Genomic DNA, 24,580 nt, shown 5'->3' with positions numbered 1-24,580 from the left:
AGCCTTGCCTTCTGGAAACGTCACAAAATGCAGAAAAATATTTCTGAAGATGTGCCTTAAATTTTGTGTTCTGAAATGTATAAGTCATTTGTTCCAGGATCAAATATTTCTACTTTATTAAAATACCTAGATTAGGCATCAGACATTTCATTCATTTTTCTTCCTGCAGTATCTCTATTGAACTGTATCACTCTTACTTAAAATCATTTTTTCATTCTCAGATGCTTACAATTATGTTTTTCATTCCATCCGAGGTGTTGTGGCAGATGCACTGATCATCGATCACTTAAGAGTCCTTCTTCTTTGTTAACAGAAGCACGGTTTTCTTTGGGGTTGGCTAAGTACCCAGCCCCTGGGAGTGAAGCATGATTGACCTCAGTCATGATGATCCTGTTCTCTGCCAAGCTTTCCTTGCAGCTAGAGCTGGTCAGTCCCTAAGTTTTAGCTGATTAGATTTAAGTGTGTGGCTTTGAGGGGTTCTTTCAACAAAGCTTTTTTGTTTTGTTTTTTACTTACGAAAGGAGAAAGCCATCTCTCTTTTCTTGCATTTGACTGTGGTTGTGATGCCTGCAACTGGAGGTGACAAGTTAAGGACAAAACACCTGGGCTTCCCAAAATGGCTGATGGAAGTCAAGGAAGAGCCTGGATTAGGCTTCCATTTTGAGCAATAAAGCTGCCTAGTCACCTGAAAACCTGCCATCTCTAAAGTATCTACAATTGCTTATAAAATGTAACAGATTTTTAAAAAAGTCCATAGCAGAGCAGAGTAACAGAGGAACTGAAGAGGGACCTGGAAGTTAGAGTGGTAAGCTGACTTTAAAGATGTGGTTGCTTAATTTTCTTAACAGGAACTGGTTAACTAAGTTATATTATATTCTTGAAATGAAATATTGCGCAGCTCTAACCTGAATCAGAAAGCTTTCTATACTCTGCTGGGAACCTCTCTAAGACATATTAAGTGACAAAAAGTAAGGTGCCAAACAGTTAAGGTGTTATCTTTGGTATAAAGAAAGGAGGTTATAAGAATGAAACAACGGAAAAGTACCCTGGGAATTATATAAAAATAGTTGTCTGAAGATCAGTGTAGCAGAGACTGTCAGTGCCCCATCCACATCCCTTCAACCTTTTCCTGTGCCCTGGGCAGCATCCTACTGCCAGGATCTGCAGCTCTTTGCTTAAGGGAGCAGCTGCTCTGCTGGTGCATGTATCAGACTGTGAGCAGCTCTCCCCAAATGATTCTCGCCCCTCAGATGAAAGCATTCTGAAGTGTGAGGAATCATTAACAAAAATTCCTAAAAAACCCTATAATCAGCAGATGTAAAAGCAACATTTTAAATAACTCATGGGTCACAGAAGAAATCACAATGGATACCAAAAAATAGAACTGAATCATAATGAACATATTGTGTATCACAAAGTGGGTTGCATCTAAAATGGCAGTTGTAGCCATGTCATCTTTAATAAATGCATTTTTATTATTGTCTTTTTGATTGTGATGTTCAGGACCCCTCTTACTTGAACCTAGGAGTAGTATTGAGAAGGAAACTATAAGAAGAGTAAAAATTAATGAAATTGAAAACGAATATATAATTGAGATGAACCAACACAAAGCCGTTATTTTGAAATAATAAAATAGATAAACTACAGGCACAATTGATTTTTTTAAAAGCATAAATTAATTTTTGGAGTGAAAAAAACTAGAGAGATAGCACAGATCAATAAAAAGGAGGAAATACTTTAACAGTTCTATGTTAATACATATGAAAACAGGAAAAATGGATAATTTCTTAGAAAAACATAACTTACAAAACCTCACTCAAAATGAAATAGAAAATCCGAATGGAAATATAACCATTAAAGATGTTGATGCATTAGTTAAAAATCTCTCACTAAAAGACAGAGGCTGGTATACTGAACCAGTGCTGCTCTGCCTTTTCCCAGACTTGTGTTACATGAGATTAAGTGTCTAGTTTTTACGTTTTCTGTTTCTTGTAATCATGAAAGTCCTAATAGGTATGGATTATCCTTATGATACCCACCCCCAACCCCTGACCTTTTTTTTTTTTTTTTAAATGTCCAAGGAAGGGCAAGGAAAGCAAATAGTTAAATGGAAAATAAATGGAATGGAAGTTCAGTTGGGTCAAGAAATGCAAAGTGAAATTAAAGCTTAAGGTGGTATTTGATGATAATTCTATTATGATTTGTCATTTCTTTACTGGTATCTTAACTATGGCTTTTCACTAAGCAGATTCCCTTTGAAAGAATGTGTGATTTTTATTTTTTTCTTAAATGAACTATTCTCTATGATACATTGATTGTAACTTTCTTTGAGAAAATGAACATTTTTAGCTGATATGAATTACCTATATATGTTTGTTGTTTATAGCTAGACTTTGTGAATAATGGTATAGATAAATAGTGCATTATAGGTGAATTAATAAGGAAGGTAGTGGTTTCTCAAGCAATTCTTTTGTAAACTGGTAATTTAATTACCTTGCTTGGCAATTATATCTTGTTTTGAATTGTTACTTCTTATTAAAAATATAACTTTAGGAATAATATAATAACATTTCAGTGATAAAATGTCCTTTTATTAAAATATACCTTTCTCAATGATTTAATGCATTTTAATCACAAAAACACCTTTTTATTAGTGTGTGTCCTAGTTGGGAGTATAAAAGTAAATGATGACTTAACAAGTTGTAGGTAAGCGACGTATTGTTAGGTTTACCTAGGGTACTCATTTTACATCTCTATAGTAACCAGAATAAGAATGGGATTAAACAATAGTAATACCAGCTAACATTGGACACTTACCCTGTAGTAGACATCCTACAATCCTGGAAGTTAGATATTGTTTTCCTGGTTAACAGAGGAGGAATCTGAGGCTTAGAGAGTCAACTTACTTGCACTGGGTTACACAGCTAGTGGTAAGTGTGTGATTTGAGCTCAAGTCTGGCCACCTGCAAAAGCCATGTATTGTTTATTCTTATTAAGCCCATGCTTTTAACCACTTTGCCATCTTATGCCTAGTTGAAGCAAGGTACACAGTTTAAGTAAATTAGACCTAAGTACTTCTCGATTAAGAATATATCACTAGATTTTACTATTAGAAGTGGGTGTAGTGCTTCTTGGAGTCTTGAGAAATATTAATAGTTCTTGATTCTTGTTGGAGACTAGAAGCTGGGACCCAGGAGCCTTTCTAGGTCCGTGAATCTGATTCTCTTATTTTCCCTCAGCTTGTTTCTCTTTAGTTTTCAATCATAGAACTCACAAGTTATTTAATTTTCTTCTTTTGAGGTCTTTCCTAATAATCCAAATAAATTCCTACACATGACATATATATTTTTAAATCATGAATACACAAATCATGAATACACAAATACATGCTCTGTTTAAGATGTTCAATACCTGCCATTCTCAAAGTATCCTCAGACTATCTTCAGGTAGCCTGTGAAGTTCTCTACTTGGTTTGTGAACTTGGCTAAAGGCAGCATTCCAGTACTGCCCACCCCACTTCCTTATATCATTACCAGCTGTATGAACTTCTTGGGGTTTGGATGATGTTCTGATACTGTATAAATAATATTGTCAGTAGGTACAATGTAGTATCTCATAGTTTCACCAACATGTGACTATGAAATTTGTCTGAGAGTTTCCCCATTACTGTTGCCCAGCCGACCAGCTTCCCTATCCTGTCCTGCCTAATTGTGGGGTTTTCTTTTGCTTTGTTTTTCTACCAGTCTGCTCTCCTGTCTAGGCACTACACACAGCAGCTTTCCAGTATTTGTACAGGGCTTAGGGCTTTGTCCACAATATTTCATCTCAGTGAAGTTTCCTCTGATTGACCGTATTGTTCATTTAGCCATGTGGACTTTATGTTCAAAATGTAGCTGACCACAACACTACAGAAATATAATAATCCTTCAAACCCAATAACTAACCATTCAGTCAATCTCTCTCTCTCTCTCTCTCTCTCTCTCTCTCTCTCTCTCTCTCATTCACACACATGAATGACTAACCTTTAAATTACTCTAACAAATTCTTCATTGCAAAACTGGAAATTAACCCTGACACTATGCTTCTGAAGGGTGGTTTCCAGACTTCACCTTTTCTACTTTTCTTTGTGTTTCTTTGTCAGTGTTCTCAAGAAATAAAATATGCCAGTAGCAGGGGAAAAAAAATGTTTTCTTGTTATGGAGTTCATAGTTTATTCTCACAAGTTGCTAATTCAAAAGTGTCTGTGTAATTAGTAGCACACAATGTGAACCTACTGTTTCCAAGGAATTAAGCATAGCAGTGCAACTTCAAGTGTATGTTTTTAATATCCCTTCTAGCATATTTAAAAAATAAAGCATCACATTTAAGATTCTGTACAGCCCTCAACTAATGATTCATATGGATACAAGACATTATTTCTAACAGATTCTGCACCTTAAAGACTTCTAGGGTAACTCTCTCATATATTTACCCTTTGAAATTCACCAACTATATTTTAAAAGACAAGCGGAATGTTTATTACGCTTTAATGGAGGAGAGAAAATCATTATTTTTAGTGAATAAAATGGAAAAGGCATAAAACCCCCAAATGGGTAAAAAATGTACTATTGTATAAAAGAGCTCTGCCTGTAGAGTAAGGACCTTCATAATTTTGTTTTTAGAAGTAACATGCTTATTTTTGACATAATAATCAAACTGAGTCTGATTTCAGAGTGCTTCTAATCCACTTTTTAGGTGTTGAGTGTCTTCATCATGGTTTGTCCCCACAGCCTGGAAAAAACCTTTAGAAAATGAAAGATATTTTTATTGTACTTCCATTTCTAAGATTTATTTATCAGAGAAAAATTTTTGTCTTTTATTAAGATCTTAGTCAATGAAAATATGTTTGATTTTGGAGCTGTGTATGGTGTGCACAGGTATTAGTGTCTGACTTGTTATACTTGAGTAGTCTAAAGCTTTGGTGCAGATACTCTATTACCCTTTCCTTCTGTTAAGCCTCCACATTTTAGGGAAGTTTTTATGCTCGCCCATTCCCTTGAGGTCAAATTTGGTCTCCCAGCTGCCTTAGGACACACTGTCCCACATATTAAATGACTAATTCTTGTCCATCTTTCCTTTCTTTAAACTCCTCTGTGGTTCATTCACATGATAGACCTGCTCGTCTCCTGACCAGCCACCCACAAGGGTAATGCAGGCAGGAGGCAGTAGCTGAATCAGACTCAGTGTTCACAAAAGGGCATTCATGCATGTCCTTTTCATCTTTCTATCTTTCTAAAGGACATAGTCCTATATTTTAATGATTTTTTTGTAAACAGTGTCACCTATATTTCTTTGTCCACCACTCTTGCTGATAATAAAAATTTAGCAATCCCCCTTTTTAAGGAGATATTCTTAGTGATTAAATATATGCAGTTGAGAGAGGGCTATGGGGTGAGTAAAGTTTTGGTTGATGGAAAGAAAGTTTCATGCTTATATCCATTTGCTAATACTCATAGCTTTGATTAAATAATCCCAGTTTGAAAACCATCAGTGACTTCCCATTGCATATGTAAAAATCTACATGACACACAGGATTTGCCTATCTTTGCAACCTCATCTCTCGCTCCAGTTGTCTGAGTAATCTGCTGTAGAAGTGGCATTGGCCTTTTTCACTCTGAAATGCCATGCTTTTTCCTGCTTCAGGTCCAGTTGCTAGTTGCTCGACTCTCAGCTGGCAACACTAACTCATCACCGCTCCCCACACCCTTTGCTTATTCCTTCCCATCCTTTAAGTCTCAGCTAAAATTTCACCTTCTCAGAGAAGCCCTTCATGACCACTCTGTCTCTAAAACGAGCCCTTTATTTCAGCATCCTTTTTTCCCTCTTTAATAACATTGTTTATAATTTGTAATTATTTTGTTTATTATTATTTTTTTAATTGTACTGTGAGTTTCATGATAGGGGCCACATTTTCTTGTTTACCATTTTTATCCTCAGTACCTAGTATGCTGCTTAGTAGGTAGTAGCTGTTGAGGAAATATGGTTGAATGAATGATTTCATGTCTGGGTTTGAAAATACAAACAAAATATGGTTGTAATTAGCTTTGTTAATTTGCTTTTTTTTTTTTTTGCTATGGACACTACTAGTATCCTGTGTTTAGGGATATTATCTTTTGTACATAGAAACTGTTTAGAGACATTGAAAAGCCTGTTACTTAGTTTTATGGGATTAAACTAAAGAATTCCATACACATTTACTCACTTATTTTTATGGGTTATATTAATCATACTATGAGATCAGTCATCATCTATTATGTAAATTTTGATAAAAGAAAATATAATTTTCTGGAATTTCCCCGGTATAAGGGTTTCTAGGAAAAAAAAAAAGTTTTTGGTTCAGGAAACTTTAAAGAATCTAGAAAATACCTGTGATATTTTGTAAAATTTCTTGATTGTATTTTAAAAGACTTTTTAGTTTTGGTGGCCACCCACGAACAGTGGCCTTTTAATTTATGGTACAGAAGCTGTAGGATAAATGAGAAATTAGACTTTGGTCCAAAGAGATATTTTGTTTGGCCACTGCAATTATTTAAGCATTTTTTAAATTTTATTTTTAATGCTTTTTGACATACAGACAAACACCTAGTTGCCATCGTTTTATACTAGTCTCTTCTCATATGTATGTTACTTAAATGGCCCATTTAGGGCTTTGTGTTTGTAGCTTCTGGTTTAGAATCTTTCTAAGAGTGAATCTTCAAATGATCTTTAGTAACACACACACACACACACACACACACTCAAGAGTTTACCAAAAGAACACAAATCACTTGTGTTTGTAAGAAACAACAGAGTACACTAGGGGAATTGGCAGTCCTGGATTCTAATCCCAGCTCTGCCATAAATTAATTGCTTGGCCTTGGAAAAGTCACTTTTTAACTTTAGAATCTTATTTTTTTCATCTGTAACTGAAGGTTTTGGTTTTATCTATTTAGTTCTGTGATATTGTGAACAAGGAATTAAAATCAAGATCAAGATTTAAGGAATTCTAACACAAAAGACATTCATTTTCTCATTCAACTTTGTTATTGACTGGTGCTTCATTTAACACAGGAATTATTTCCTTTTCTTTTTTGTATATCTCCTTGAATATTTAGCTTTTACTTTTAGAGTTATTTTGGAGAATAATTTTTTTCAGTAGTGCTCCAGTCTTTTAAGTTGCTCTTATATGACTTATTGTTCGGAACTCTTTCTCTTTTCAAAGAGAAGGTATCTGACCTTCATGTTAGCTGTCTCTACAGGACATGGGACATAGGACATGCACATTAAATACAGAAGCTGTTACTATAGAACTCACACAAGATTGTCAGTACTTTAGAAATGACAGTGTTCACTAAAGAAGGACAGAGGGGAGAGTTTAATTCTCACTCAGGAAATTCTGGGATAGACCTGATAGATGGAGAGGAAATAGAAGAGTGCATTAGGAGAAGGAAGTGTTGTGACTAGAGATATTCATGCTGGGAAAAATTGGGAATGTTTAGAAATCTCGAAAACCTTGGTTTAGCATGAACATATTCTGGTTAAGGAGGAGTCATGAGCTATCAGGTTGGGATGATAAGGAAAATTTTGTGTAGTTCATGGATATTCTTGAATTTAAGGTTAAGAATTTGGGGATCTTTTGCTTTTGGCTATGAGTATCCTTTGAAGGCTCTGTTACCCAAGAGTCTATTAATTGCACACCATTGAAACCCAGTTCAAAATTACTGAAACAATAAAGGAAAATGCCTTGGGTCATATAACTGCCAGTCCCAGAGTAGTTGACTACAGGCAGAGCTGGATCCAGTGGTTCAGTCCTGTCATTAGGACTTTCGATTTCTTGACTTTGCTTTCCTCTGCTTTGGTTGTATTCTGGAGCAGGCTCTCTTCATATGGATCTCTCCCAGAGCTAAGTTTATCTCTCCCAGCTTAATTATCCTATCTGAAATCCTACCTCTCTCTTGACAGTTCTAACAAAAGTCACACATTGATTGAAATACTTTTTTTTTTCTTTTATCATATGGTCTTTGAAGTTATTTCCATGGCAAAAAGCATCTAATATCATTATTGGCCGTGCTTGGATCACATGATCACTTTGGAATCATAAAGTGGAATCAACTCCATCCAAACCATATCAACTGAGTGCAGGAGAGCAAAGGAAAAAGAGTGGGAAACAGTGTTTCATAGGCAACCCCACCCCCAAAACAAACAAAAAAGTGGTGAATACTGAGAGAAAGGACAACTATGCATAAGGTGATTATTATAGCAATGTAAGGTGAAGACAAAGACCATGGATGAGGGCAGAGGTGGTCTTTGGCATCTAAACAGCTAATGGAGAAATAGTGAAATTCTGAATGAGGACAAAGATGTAGGAATGAAAGTATTAAAGGAACTAGCAATATGAATGCAAATTGTGGTGTTTGCATTTCACTAGTTATAACATTTGTCTAGGAACTGAACTGAAATTTACCTTCCTCTTACCTAACTCATGAGAAAAAATTTGGGATATAAAATAATTTAGTCAAAATCACGGAGATCACAGTTAAACTGTATTAGTGGTTATACTTATATTTGAAATGGCTATGCTAATTGTAAATCATTTATATTTACCCATTAAATTAGATCAATGAGTTTACTTTGGCAGCATTTTAAGTACTCTACATACTTAAATGTAGCAAAACTTTCTTTTCTTATAAAATTTAAAATAACACTGCCTCTTTTCTCTATTTAAATAAAATTTATATTATATATACATATACATGTCTATGCACACACACACCCAACCAAGTGATTCGTTACCTCATGTTAACTTCTGAAAATTGTCTCCCACATTCCCCGCTTCTCCCCAAAAGTCAGATATTAAGTGCATTGGTAGAGTTCTTATATTATGCTAGATCCCGAAGTGAAAATGAATGTATAAAGCTTGGGGTTGCCATTCTACTTAGTATCCAGTTCAGAAAAGCCAGTCTCTTCCTCAGTGGTCTGAACTAGTAAGGCTTACATCTGAAGAACACACACTATAAGACACAAACTATAAAAAGGTGAATAGGGTAGTCTGCTTAGGAACTAAATTTCTTCTCTTGGATATGGTTCTGTTTTTTTTTTTTTCTTTTTTCTTTTCTTTTTTTCTTTATTCTTTCCTTTTATCTTCAGTATTATTTGGAAAATATTCTACTTGAATCAGCATTTCTAAAGCAGTCATATATGTACTAATATGTTTCTAGGGAAATCCCCCATATTTGGTAACTTGTCTTTCAGTACAGTATTTATCTAAAATGTAGGGGATTTTTAGCCTATGGTTTATCTATGTATCCAGTATTGATACAGACATTTATTTGTGTACAAACGGTTTTGGTGGGTTCCAAGATTTTCAGAAAATGAAAGTAGCTAAGAATGTGAACTAGTTTTTGTCACTGTTATTTTATTTTTCTCCACCATAAACTTAAATACAATTTAAAAATTATCATGAAATCTATTTATGTTAAAAGTACATATTATTTGCATATCGTGTGTGTGTTTGAGTGTATAGCATTTGTATGATAGAGTTTCTCACCCACATGTAGTGATTCTTAGCTTTCATTTTGTAACATTGCTGAAAGTCTTCAATTTCTCAAAGGGAATTTTTTTACTTTTTAAAATAGAAATATCAACTGCTTTTATTTTATTTTTTTTTCTATTTTATAAGAGTATTGCTGCCAGGAAACCCAGCAACAGCTCGATGTCATTATCACAAAGGTTTAGGAATCCCTGACTCTGGCAGTTGTTGGAAATGAAGAGATTATAACTTGGGTGTACATAAAGAGTGATTTGTAGAACTGTGCAATCATTTCGATAGCAGTATTCTTATTTTTTTCCAAGTGTTGAAAGATATTTAATGACATTCTCATTTTAGTGCAGTATTTTTGGGGAAATGTAGGAAAAGTAAGAGAAGTAGAGGTTAAGAATTGAGGTCGTGCTTGCTCTGAAATTTGAATATTGTTCAATATGTGAATAGAGTTTATGTAAGTAATCATTTTCTTCATCTGATTTTGGTGTTTAGAACGGGAGTAGAAAAAAGAAGACACGTGCATACACATACACATGAGAAGTAGAAACTGGTGATTTTAGAATTGAACTACCTGAAAAATATTTAGGCTTTTGGAAACATGGTCTTAATATTTGTCTTCTTGCAATCAGTTTTATTTTAGATAAAATGCTGGCAGATGGTAGCTATCCACTTGAATAGTATTGAGTTTTCTTTATTTTTTTCCATGGAAAAAAGCTCCCAGAAAACTTTTGTTCTTTAATATGTTCAGCATGCATATGTTTTACATGTATTAACTAGTATTAAAAATGCAGTTCCTAATTAGATGTCTGAATTTGTGAGTTGTGGTTAGTACCAGCCTCTTAGAATTATTGAAAAAGAAAATTTTGATGATTAGGGTTTTCTTTTTTGCTATTGCATCCTTCAGCCCTCTCTGGACCCAGAAACTAAAGAATTTTTATTATCAGTGTTTCTCAGCTTTTATGTTCTGGTATTTCCACTGGACATTGTCATTTTGACAATAAATCCTTAAGATACTGATTTAATCAAAACTTGGAGAATTCAGGATATTTATATTCTATTATGACCTGTTATATTACAGCAAAAAAGTTAATATTTTTGTTACTGTTTAAAGGTTTAGGCTTTAGGTGGGCATAAATTGTTACAAGCTTGATATGTCTTAGGTTGTAGAAATATTGTAGGAAACCTCTAAAGTAATATGTTGCAACCTAGTTTTGTTTGGTGTTTTTGTTTTATACATTAAAATGTAGAGGGTGAGGGGGAAATCCCTTCTCTTCAAATTTATCTGTATGAGTCACCTGAAGTCTTCCTTCTAATAGAGTATAATGAAATGGTGCCATATGAATCACTATTTCCACATTTGCAATTTAGAATATTCAGTTTGAAGTCATCGACATTCATCTACATTTCTGTTTTACTTTTCAATTTGTCACACAAATTTTTTTTTTTCAGGTGATAAGTACATCTAACCAAGAATGACTTCTTTCAGACATGGAGTATCACTTGTTCTCTTACATACTCTGCTTTACTGACTAATGTGGTATTTGTTCACAACTCCAAACCACAGATTAGGCATATAGATATTGACTAATCCTGACTTACAAATACTAGCCCACACAATGTGAATTCCTTTAATGTTTGGGCATTCCTCTCTTGTACCTATTAGACATATTAATACATAGTCACTCAAGGGAGTGGGAAATAGCACTGAACTAGATATAAAAGTCAGAGGAACTGAGCTCCAGACCCAGGTCAGGCACTCACCTGTAAAAAGACAAATCACTCTCATTCTGTATCTTCATCTGTAGAATGGTGCAAATAAAAAATAATAACCTTCACACTATTTTCAAGGTGTGTTATGAGGATCAAATGAGATAATAATGTTTCAAGAATATTTTGTAAACTGGAGCATAAGATATTATTGTGGAGTTGAATTTATAATGTTCTGTGTAACTCATTTACTCAGAGGTTTTATTTTTAAGTTATTTAACTCTAGCCTTCAGTTTATCTATTTTAAAATGTAAGTAGAAGAGATGACATGGAATTAATACTTTAATAAAAATGTAAAGTTTAAAGAGTGGCTCAAAGCTGTAATATACTGCTACATTTGTTCTTTAGTACAGGTGATTTATAGTGATAGAGTAGGAAGAAATGATAGAGTGGATATTATTCGCAGAGTTTAAGTCTATCTTTATTTCAGTTCTCGTATCGATTTTAAATTACAGCTAAATACCAGCAATTAAATATCATACTGGATAGTGATAAGGAATTAAAATAATGGTCATATTTATTACTATAATTAGAAAAGTGAATTTATAATTCACTGTCTATTCATTTCCTTGAGCTAACATTTGCTTAATGACTCCTATTTTATAAGATACTTTGCTAGGTACTTGATTTGAAAGTGTGTGAAAGTACTGTTTATGAAAAGGTAAAATGGAAGGCGGTTGAATTGAACCCTTATTTAGTAAATGCTAAAGTACTCTTAAAGAGAGAAAAAGGCGTATAGTTGTTTCATATATCTGAAGGTCTGACAATACCTGTTGCCTTTTTGTTTTAAGGAAAGGCAAAATTTCATATCTGTCACAAAATGACTATAATTTTCTAACACAAAGTAGTTATGTCATATATCTTAGCATCATCTCTTTGTATAAACCCCAAGAATTATGTGAATATCTGAATGTATAGAAATTTCTCACATTAATTTTAATAAAAATAACAGCTGAACTTCATAACTGCCAAAAATATTAGATAAATGGAAATAAAAGTCCTAATATATTTTCTTGAAGTTAATATGAATTTTAGTAAACATAATATATTTTCTTTCTTATTTACAATAGAAATGTCCATTTCAGGTCAGCTGTGTCACTGTCCACCAAATTAGTACAGATTATTTAGCTGCTGGTGTATAACTTTAAACAACTATAAATATGCTGAAAGCTTTGTGTTAGTATTTAAAATTTTGGAAGAGAACTTACGTATATTAGTTTTGTATTTGTTCTGTGGAAATAGGCTTTCCTTCTTATTTTTTTCAAAAATCTCCACATTTTTACTTTTGCTAGCTGGGGCTGAAGGTAAAACATGCTGTAGGGGAATTGAAGAAATATGTTTAACCAGCATGTTGCAGAGAGAGAGGTAATCTGCACATTTACGTTTCTTTTTCATAGATATTCCATTTAAACTATTTTTTATATCTGGTGAAACATTTAAGATAAACATCTCAACTACTCGTAATCCGGCTACTCATTTCTCCCCTTCCAGATTATTCTAAATCCTTTTTTCATCCATTTCTTGCTCTTAACTTCCAGTGTTTCACTACTACCAAACAATTGTGAATAACTTCATACTGTGTTACTTATTGTCACTGCTGAGCGGTGTTACCAATCCCATTATACTTGGACAGTCTTAGTAGTGATGAGGAAATGGTCTTTCTGCAAGTAGATGAATATAAAAAGAAAAAAACGTTTGTAAAGTAACAGATAATTAACTCTGATTTTTGAGCCACTGAAATTCAAGTGCGAATATCCGAAGTACATTTTAAAGTTATCGTGGTATCTTATGATATTTAATATTTCCCTTTTCTTGAACTTTTATAAACAAAGATCATCATAAATTTGCCCAGGAAATATTATTACTTCTAAGTTCCTTGAGGGCAGAAGCTTTGTCTTTTTCGCATTCCTGTGGTATAATTCTTAGTTTTCAGTAAATATTTGTTGGATGAAAGAATAGTGATGATACCAAGAAATATCAATAAAATTTATAAGACATATTCTTTTTGCTATGTGCAATATTCTAGTTGTATTTATTTACGGATATTTATTACATAGAAAAAACAATGCTAGCTGATTTTCTAGCATTAAAGACTTTGTACTGAGCAGTTTACTTACATGCTTTACAAAATTATATGCTCCCTATTTTCTTTTTTTTTTTCTTTCTTGTTCTTCCCATTGCATTGAGTAGCTATACTTTTTAAAACATTTACATGAATATTGGCTTTACTTTAGTAGAATACTTCTTGCTTGTTATATAATTACCTATTCAGTACAGTGGAGAAGATGGCTATTTTAGTGGTTTTCGCTTTTTCTCTTTTGGATTCTTTTCCAAGTAGCGAAAGATGTAGCTGTAATGAATTTGAAGCACATCAGGCAGAATTTAAATTTAAAATGATAAATAGGAGCTGTAATATGGAAATACTTTTCTTTTTCCATGATACAGTGGCAATATGCACAAAACGGTTACCAGTTGTTAGTTTACTGACAGAAAAACTTTAGTAATTATAAATACAGTGAACGTAGAGATGGGATATATAGATCTTTATGAATTAGTGTTTTGGTTTTCATTGGATAAATACCCAGAAATACGATTGCTGGGTCAAAAGGTAGTTCCATTTTAATTTTTTGAGGAATCTCTAGACTGTTTTTTACAGTGTCTGTATCATTTTGCAATTCCACCAATAGTGTACGAGAGTGCCCTATTCTCCACATCTTTGCCAATACTTGCTATTTTTCGATTTATTAATGATAGCCTTTTTGACAGATATGAGGCAATATTTCATTGTGGTTTTAATTTTCATTTCTCTGATGATCAGTGATCTTGAGCGTCTTTTCATATGTCTCTTGGCCGTCTGTTTTTCCTCTTTGGAGAAATATCTATTCAGGTTTTCTAACAATGTTTTAATTGGATTTTGTTGTTGTCGTTGAGTTGGATGAGCTTTTATAAATTTTAGATATTAACCCCTTATCAGATGTATCATAGGCTAATGTCATCTCCCGTTCAGTAGGCTTTCTTTTTGTTTTATTGATGGTTTCCTTTACTGTGTAAAAACTGTTTGACGTAGTCCCATTTTTTTATTTTTTCTTTTGTTTCCATTGCCCGAGGAGCTATATCAGAAAAGATATTACTGATAGCAATTTCAGAGAGTTTACTGCCTATATTTTCTTATAGAAGTTTTATGGTTTTGGGTCTTACATTTAAGTTTTTAATCCATTTGAGTCTATTCTTGTATACGGTGTAAGAAGGTGGTTCAATTTCATTTTTTTTACATGTGTCTGTCCAGTTTTTCTAACAACATTTGTTGAAGAGATAGTCTTTACCCGACTGTATATTCTTGCCTCCTTTGTCATAGATTAAATGTCCATATAGGCATGGATTTATTTCTGGGCCTCTATTCTGTTCCATTGATCTATGTATCTGTTTTTATGCCAGTACCATGCTGTTTTCATTACTATAGCCTCGTAGTAAGTATAGTTTGATACCAGATAGTGTGATACCTCCTACTTTGTTGTTTTTTCTGAAGATTGCCATGGTTATTCAGGATCTTTTATGGTTCCATATAAATTTTTGGATTATTTGTTCCAGTTCTCTGAAAAATGCCTTTGATATTTTGATAAGGATTGCATTGAATCTATAGATTGCTTTGTGTAATATGGCCATTTTAACGAACTCGATTCTTCCTACCATGATCACAGTATATACTTCCATTTATTTGTATCTTCAATTTCTTTTTTCAATGACATAATTTTCTGAGAACAGGTCTTTTACCTCTTTGGTTAATTTGATTCCTAAGTATTTATTGTTTTTGCTGCAATTATAAATGAGATTGTTTTCTTAATTTTTCTTTCTACAAGTTGATCATTGGTGGATAAAAATAGAACTGACTTCTGAACATTAATTTTGTAACCTGCTACTTTACCGAATTCATTGATCGGGTCTAACAGTTTTTTGGTGGATCTTTAGGGTTCTCTCTGCATAATATCATGTCATCTGCGAATAATGACAGTTTTACTTCTTCCATTCCAATTTGGATACCTTTTCTTTCTCTTTCTTGTCTTATTGCTGTGGCTAAGACTTCCAATGCAATGTTGAAGAGAAGTGGTAAAAGCGAGCATCCTTGTCTTGTTCCTGATCTTAAGGAAAATGCTTTTAGCCTTTCTCTATTGAGTATGATTTAGCTGTAGGTTTGTCATATATGGTGTTTATTATTTTGAGGTGTGTTCCCTTTATTCCCGCTTTGCTGAGTTTTTATAAATGGACGTTGGATTTTGTCGAATGCTTTTTCTGCATCTATTGATATGATCATGTGATTTTTATCTTTCAATTTGTTAATGTGGTGTATCGCATTAATTCATTTATGAATATTGAACCAACCTTGCATCCCAGGAATAAATCCAACCAAATCATGGTATATGATATTTTTAATGTATTGCTAAAATCAGTTTGCTAATATTTTGTTGAGATTTTTGCATCAATGTTCATCAGGGATATTGGCCTATAGTTTTCTTTTTTTGTAATGTCTTCTGATCTTGGAATCAGGGTAATGGTGGTCTCGTAAAAAGAATTAAAGAGCCTTCCTTCCTCTTGAATTTTTTGGAATAGTGTTAACCTAGTTCTTATATTAAGTCATCAGTGATTATTAATGGCTTCTTGTGATAGCCCAGCTAAGATAAAGTCCCTGGAATATATACTTTCTGGGTACAATTTTAATTATATTACATTTAATCTGTTATAAAAGGTAATTTTTGTTTTCCTTTGCTTCAACCATCCCCCAGCAGTTTTCATGAGTAATGGCATCTTGGCATCACCTTGATTAAATTATTAAAATATTTCAGTGACTGCCAGTTATTTTTCCAACAAATAAATTCTTACTCATTTGGTTAAAGAATGACCACTTGGTCCTTTCCTTAGGATGGTTCTAGACATCTTAGGTATATTCTCTATTTTGGTCAAGATAACTCGCTGACAGAAGGCACATTGGGTTTCCTAGTTTGATTTGAATGAGTGGCCAAAATACAGAAGAATCTAAACATACACAAAAGTAGAGGAATAGATAAGAAACCTATTTACCCTTTAACAATTATAAATAAATGGCCAATCTTGTTCTATCTAAACTCTGCCGAGCTCCTTTCCACTCCAAAATGTACTGAAACAAATTCTAGACATTTCATTCATAGCACTTCATATTTCATTGAATACTCTAAAAGGTAAACTCTCTTAAAAAATACGGTATAACTATAATACCAGTATTACTCTTGTAAAAATTCTAAGTAATTCCTTAATATCATTAAATACTTCTAACCTTAAAATGCTATATTTACTATAAAATAGGACTCTATTATATAATAAAGGAAAAATAAGGCAATCTCCCAGAGTCCAGAGCATGCTCATAATTCTATGTACTAAATGGTTGCCCTATAAAAGCTTCTTTTTGTCCACAGAGCCGAAGTATGATACTTCATTTTAAAGAAATGATTGATGTTGATTTAGTGGCTCACTTAGTATCTTTAATGCTTTGTATTCACTTAGTTTATATTCCTACATCTTATAAGTTATATTGCCTTGTATAAATGATGCCCTCTGGAGTTGTACAAAACAAAGCTTGTGCTGCCATAGAGGCAGCATTGCCTGTATGTGACCCCGGACATCAGCATTTATATTTAAATATATTGCAAATCCTCCTAATGTGCAACTAGGTTGAGAATGCTGGTCTAAAGCATATTTTCTAGGCTTATTACAAATAATAGTATTATCTATTATACTTATCTTCACAAGCACAAGATTGTAAGTATAAATATAACTCAGTAATTCTATTAGCTTTGTTTCACTTGCTGGGTATTTCCTTTCTTTTTGTTTTGTTACTTTTAAGGGATAATTATAGTAGTATGAAACATTCTGTCCACATAAAAGTTTATTGAAGAGGTTAAATGTTCTTGCTAATTAAAGAAAACACAAATGGACAGATTGTTATTTTGTATTAATAATTTTAATCATTTTTTTAATCAGAGAACAAAAATATTTAAGGAATACTGTTATCTTACTCTTATTTTTTCACTACTGAAGTGATTTAAATATTCAGGTAAAAATTGTTTTGAATAGTTGATTATATATAGTCTCTAGATGGGATAGAGACAGATTAATAATTCCTTACAGTGTCATGAAATTTATAACTTTTAGTCTCTATCCACACCTTATCTGTCCCTACATCATCTACTTCTTTTCTTTTTTATTTTCCTCTCTCTCTCTCTCTCTCTCTCTCTCATCTGTCTGTCTCTGTGTGTGTGTCTGTCTGTCTATCTGTCTGTCTGTCTATCTGTCTGTCTGTCTATCTATTTATCTATCTATCTATCTATCTATCTATCTATCTATCTATTTATCTATCTATCTATCATCTTTCTATCTGTGTGTGCATATATGTATAATATTACATTTACCATTTGCAGAATGATTCAGCATAATGTCATTAATTTTCTTTGCACTTTGCATAGTGGATTAGCTTGTCAAATCTCACTTTCTAGGAAAGGAAACTGCCATGTTCAGAAATCAAATATTTTGTCTATTTTCAAAAAGCAAATTAGTGATAGAGTTGATTAAGATAGTAGCCTGTGGTTTATCCTGTTCAGAAGCACTACTTTTCAATATCAAGAAAGCTTAAATTAAAAAAAAAATTAGGTGTCACCAGTCTTCTGTTTTCACTAAAACAACATATTTCTCGAAACTCTTTTAATAAGTTTATTTGCCTGGCTGTCTCTTATTGTATCAACGTGAGTATCTATATTATCTATATTAATTTCCTAAGGCTTCTGTAAGAACAGAATTTATTCTCCCATAGTTCTGGAGGCTACACGGTCAAGATCAAGTGTCAGTAAAATTATGCTTCCTCTGAAGGTTCTGGAAGGACTACTTCCTTGTCTCTGCCTAGCTTCTGGGGGCTCCCTGAAAACCTGGGCATGTCATTCCAATCTCTGCCTTTGTTGTCATGTGACCTTCCTTGTGTTGTATCTTTTTGTGTCCTTTCCTCTTTTTATTTATTTTATTTATTTATTTATTTTTTATCTTCTTATTTTTTAGGCGAGGCAACCCTTGTCTGACCTCACAGATTGCAAGGACCTTGTCAGCTTACAATCTCTTTTTTTTATTTTTTATTTTTTATTTTTTACCCTACAGCACCTGGCCTTCCTCGGTGGTTTCCCATCCAAGTACTGTCCAGGCCCAACCTTGCTTAGCTTCTGAGATCAGACAGTGTCAGGCTTGTTCAGGGCAGAATGGCTGTAGACTCCTTTCCTCTTTTTATAAAGCAGAAGTTACTGTATTTAGAGTCCATACTAATCTAGTATGACCTCATCCTAATTTAATTATATCTGCAAAGGCCATAATTCCAAATAAGGTCACATTCACAGGTACCGAAGGTTTGTCTTGAACATTTTTTTGGAAAACAAAATTCAACCCACTGTACCATCCTTCTCGAATTTATTGAGTCATATGGTGCCTGTCACTTTCTAGGCTTTCAATCAATTTTTGTTAAATAAAGGACTGTCTGCTAGCATCATGTACATACAATAAGCCATAATATAGTCATTAATTCTGGAATCAGAAGTAGCAGGAAGAAATCATACAGACCATTCCCTCCATGTGAAAGTGTGATGTGTTATTTTTAGTTTTTTAGTAAAACAATATAGTCTTTCATGATACCACTTTATTTTGTTTCTTATTAATTATTGTTTTTAGATATAAATACCTGGCATTGAGATTATGTGACACATATCAACGTAGTTAAGATTTTAGAGCTTTTCTAATCAAACTGCTGTCATTTCCAGAGGTCTGAAAAGGTTAAGTGATATTTCTGGGTGGGTCCTGAGTATCTAGTATTGAATTCTATAATGTGAATCTAATGTGGCAAATTCGATAGCATGTAGAGGACAATGGTGCAAATTAGTAATAGGCTTGAAAATAAATACTGAAAGAATTTGAAATAAGTTAAAAGCAAGGCAGGGAATGGTTTAATTAACCAGTGATACTGTTATCTTGCTACTGGAGGCAAATGGAGAAAAACAGGTTCAAATATCAAAAGAAGCAAATTCAGGTTTGTTTTATAACTAGAAAGTCTGACAGTGGCATTGCTAAGAACTGTCATAGGAAATTTGAAGAGGAATAAACTCTGCCCTCCTCATTCAAAACAAAATGAAAACAAAACCCACATAAATCCACTTATTAGTTTAGTCTTCTCTGGCAATTTCCAGTTTTTCAACTCCGCCTGTTTGCGTACTTTACTTCTTGTCTCAATCCGCATCAATGCTTCTTCCTCAGAATGCAACTTTAAATTTATTTTACAAACAAGGAATTCCACGTGGTACAGTCACATCTCTGAAATCCTTGAATCTGTGGCTCCTCGGTGCTCATTTTTTATATCTGTTCCCTATGAAATAGGACATAATGTAAATGGTGGCTTTCAAATTTTTGACCTTCAGATTACAGCGTAATGTTCATAAGATTTCCTAAAGATGGATCAAGATTTTGTGTCTCCTGTATGATCCTTGATGCTTCTAAGGCATGAAAGCAGAAGGAATAATTCAGTATTCCTGCCCATTTTATTGACCTATTCTCTCCTGGGTTTTGGTATGGCCTTAGCTATTTGATGGATTTTCTAGCTATGAATGAGCTTCACATCTCAACTGATCTGAATACTTCCTGTGAGTAGGTTCTGTGACTGACTTTTCTTCATTTACTGATTGCTCTCGCAAAAATATGCTGCCTGCCTGCCACTTGTATGTAACTATATAACTTTTTTACGGATTTTTTTTTTTTTTAACGCCTACAGCACCTGGTATTCCTAGGTGGTCTCCCATCCAAGTACTAACCAGGCCTGACCCTTCTTAGCTTCTGAGATCAGACGAGATCGGGCACGTTCCGAGTGGCGTGGCCATAGCAGACTGTCTTTCTTAAGTCTATAGCCTTCCTTTTGATAAATATGAGCAATTATAAGTACATAGGTTTTTGTTTTATTTTATTTAAAAATATAATATAAGCTCTTTTTTCTCATAGGCTGTCACAGGCTATCAGAAAGCAAAAAACAAAGCAAACAGAAGAAACGAATTAAGCCTTGCTTGTTAGTGGCTGTACATACTTAGAAAGGAAGACGGTTGGCAATCAAAAAATATTTAAAGTTGCCTCTTCCTATTACATCCAGTTATATTTTCTTAACCTTAACCAGTATTTAAAATCTCAAGGCTGTGTCTCTGAGGACTTCATAGGAGATTATGGTTATTAGTACTTTTTTTGGTTGTCAAACAGGGTAGCCATTTTTTATCTTTGAGGTAAATTAAGAAAGAAGTGGACATGATGGATTAATATAGGCCAATTCAAAACACTAAGTATCTAAGCTTTCTAGCTGGTGTATCTGATGGAAAGTTAGAAAAATTCTGCATTATTTAATTCTACTTTGTAAGGTGTTAGCATTGAATTTCTTTCTGAAATGACAGCTTATCAAGAGTTATGAAGATCCTCAGGGGATGATTATGAAACATATCAATATAGATCTGTGTTTGGCCTAATATATTTACCTTCAATAAATTAATTATTAGCCATAAGATTTTGGAGAAATTGGTTAACTTTTTTGAGCCTCAGTTTTCTTGCCTCTTAAAATGGGACTATAATACCTACCTTGCAGTGTTATCATGAAAATGAAATTAAATCAATTGAGATCCTGTATATAAGGAATCCAATATAGTACCTGGCACAATGTGTTTCATAAATAATATTTCTTCACATTTGTATAATATTGTACAATTTTTTCACATAAGATATCATCATCTCATCTTTTAAATGAAACTATGAAGCAGTCTATAAGCAGTCTTATAGATGAGATACCTAAGTTTCAAAGAGTGATTAGTTCAGTATCATATGACTATTCATCCTTAACATTTCTGATTCCTAGACCAGAAGCATTAGCCTTCTCCCCACTTTATTTAAACTTCTAACTTCCTTATTCACTTATTTAAGCTTCTAGCTATAGGTATAAGGGGTTAAGGGAGCACGTGATTTTATGGAATTCTTGATGCTTTTAAGTCTGTATGCAAATTAAATAGCATACATAAAGGGCTTTGGAAAATAATTTAAAATGCTGAACAAACAAAATTGAATGTTTCTTTTAATTATCTTAAGTTATAATTATTCTCTTAATAGTAAGATTTTCCTTACTTGGTAGTAAATTAGAAACATCCAAAAAATAATCGTTCCAAAAAATTAAAGAAAAACTTCCTATAGCCATTCGTCTGTTCTAGTTACTGTATTAGACTTGTTCAGATATTCTCTTAATAGCAAATTCTCTATTGCTTCTAAGGCTTTGGTGAAAAATTCCTGAGAATTATTTTTCTTTGCAGGAACAAATTTTATTAACATGTGGCAATTAAACTGACACTTTAGGGATTATGAGCAAATAAAGTAGGGCATTGCTAGATTATCTTTTTTTTTTTTTAGTTCTCTGAAAAAAAAAAAAAAAACATTTCCAATAATTGTTAACACTTGTAGAAATCTTGTGAAATATTGATGGAAAGTACTTCACTCTTCTACCATACCTGGATTTTAAAAAAAAGAAATATTGGCCCACTTATGCAGTATAATGCATGTTTAACTCACTCTACCTCCATATACTTCCTTCAATGTAAAGAACTTGCCACAGGTGTTATTAATAAAATATAATAATAATAAAAACTCCTTCTCCCTTCTATTTTAAATAAGGATGCTATTCTGCCAGCTTTGAAGCTCACACATACTCTCTAACTTATCCCAGCTTTCACTCATCTGGTCTTTAAATGGCTCCTTTCATGTGGTCAGCCCACGAGCCGTGCGTACTGCCGCTCAATCACGCCACTGTACGTCGCCATCATGAGGGTGGTTTGCATGATTTGCATTTCCTGTACTGTTTGAGCTTCAATGAGCTCTAAGCGCCACGTATGAAGAAACCACTGCCAAATAATGCAATGATTTTAGTCAAACCAGATGAGCTTGTGCTGGAGTCAGGCTACCAAGTCAGGGAGAAGGGCGGGGGGAGGCAGGAGCGGGTGTTGTCAGGATATCCTGTTAAAAAAAAGATTCTGCAAGATGTCCATACATGCAAGATGTGAATTTTTTAAATCTAGCCACGTAATATAAGGTTACTTTTGGAAAGATAGGGCTGAGTTCTGTGATGAATAACCATATATATGTTATCAGTCTTTTAGATTTTAGTATTACATCATGTTGCCAATGTAATTATTTCTTGTGACAATAATAGATTTTGATGACATTAATTTTCTAACCATACAGAGTTAAATTTAGTAAAATTAAATTAAATACATTGATTACTTGTCCCCTTGTTCTGTAAAAGAAAGCTTGTATTTTATTTTAAAACGATCAATAAAAGCTGTCGGACAACTATTACAGAAATGGCATAGTAGTGGGCCAATGAGTAGATACTAAAGTGAGGAAGAAAGAAAAAAACATGTACCAGATACTAGTCTTCATGAAAAACATAGACAGATGGGGAGACAGACCTATATGATGCTACAAATAGATGAATATCTTGTAAGGATTTCAAACAAATGTTGAAAGATCCAGTGAAATTTTAAAAGTTGGTTTAAAAGTATATCTTGTGCTTATAAATAGTGTATTTATTCTGCTTACCTGAAACCCAACCTGTAAAGTGTTCATGAAATATTTTATCAATATTAAGTGAAAAGAATGCAGACTAAAACTACATATAATCACAGAGATATTAAAATGAATCTCATTAATAACCTTGACTTTAGTTTTTCTTAAACTACTTTCACTCAGATATGGTGTTATATATGCCTACAAGAAAAACCGTATACTATATACTTCCTAAAAATGTACATGATAATATGCTGTGGGTGCTACTCAGTAGTTTTTAGTTTATTACCAGCCCGCTTGATTACATCCTACCAGCTAATCAGTGTCTATCATGCAGGCCCTAGGGCAGTTTTAAGATATTCCAAAGGGGAAGCTTCAAAGCCACAGGTACTTAATGAGGAAATTATTGTATAATTATTTATATTAAGAAAAGGTAGGCAACTTATATGGATGAAAAAATAGTGTATTATTGTATCTACATTAAAGTGGTTTCACATGTTCCACGTATTATGCAGTCATTAAGCTGGAGAACATTTTTCATGTCATGAGGACTGGAGTGTTAGAGGCCAGTCTTTACTTCCTTTTTAATTCTCTTTTATACTTTGTTTGCTAATTTCCGTTCTTAACACTAATCTTACTTACTTATATGACATATTCCTTATCTAATGCTCAGTTTGGCACTGTTGGATTGTTACTAGATTATCTGCCACGGGAAATCTTGAACCAGGGAGCACTTTTTTCGGAGTCTGAATTTGAAGGAGAGAAAATTTGCCCTCTAGAGCTCTTTCAAGTATTCAACTTGATATGTTCACTGATAATACAGGAATGTGGCATCTTAAGTAAAGTAATAGTTATACAGATTTTAAAATTATGATTGCTTATTACTTAAATTGGTTTTAAGAACACTGAGCTTATTATTGGAGATTTTAGTTTTATGTAAGTACATTTGAATAATGAATAATATTGTACCAACTTTTCTTTGAATATTCTTCTTGGTTACTTAGTTCCTAAGAAACTATTTTTTGAATCTAAAAATAAGTTGTATTTTTAGATGCTTAATCCCATGGGGGAAAGGAACACATTTTGCATTAGTTGTCTTTAATTTATGAAACAATTCTGTAATACACTTTGTGCATAGATCATGAAAACCACTGGCACACATTTTTCTGACCTCACAGCATAAGCTGCAGTCTTGTGGCAATCCCTGCAAAATGTGTTTATAAAGATTCCAGAAATAATAGTCTTGTGACTAAATAAGAAACAGAAGCTAAAATTAAGAGCCAAACAGATACCTATCGGTTTCCGTGAGTATAATCTGATTAAAACATGGCTCTCAAGAACATTAAATACAGTGTCATGTCAGAGAGGCGGTATATGATAAATATAGTTCATGACAGGAAATCGTTAGTAAATCAGCATTACTAGTGACTCTGTTATGGAAATTTCCTTGTAATTTAGTTAAGGTTCCCCCATTTTTCACCTCCAGTGCATCACTGTACTTTTCTGCTTTAATGTTAAGTATGTAATTTTCTGTTGACTAAAAGACAATTTTCTTACTTTTAAATACCACACATCTTTATTATCACTAATTGAACATGAACTGGCTTTTCACTTCAACTAGGG

The 24,580-nt window shown here is 33.3% G+C and overlaps 1 protein-coding gene and 2 pseudogenes across 15 annotated transcripts in view; 1 reads left to right on the top strand and 2 right to left on the bottom strand.

The window, feature by feature from the left end:
* Positions 1 to 24,580, top strand: part of QTMAN (queuosine-tRNA mannosyltransferase) — a 336,381-nt gene that overhangs the window by 103,549 nt on the left and 208,252 nt on the right. The gene's annotated exons all lie outside the window — the stretch shown is intronic.
* Positions 18,488 to 18,606, bottom strand: LOC120597472 (uncharacterized; annotated as a pseudogene).
* On the bottom strand, positions 20,139 to 20,257 carry LOC120597386 (uncharacterized; annotated as a pseudogene).

This window comes from Pteropus medius, unplaced genomic scaffold, assembly GCF_902729225.1.
Source record: "Pteropus medius unplaced genomic scaffold, Ma_sr-lr_union100, whole genome shotgun sequence".
Lineage (NCBI taxonomy): Eukaryota > Metazoa > Chordata > Mammalia > Chiroptera > Pteropodidae > Pteropus > Pteropus medius.
This window is presented reverse-complemented; position numbering and strand designations above follow the sequence as displayed.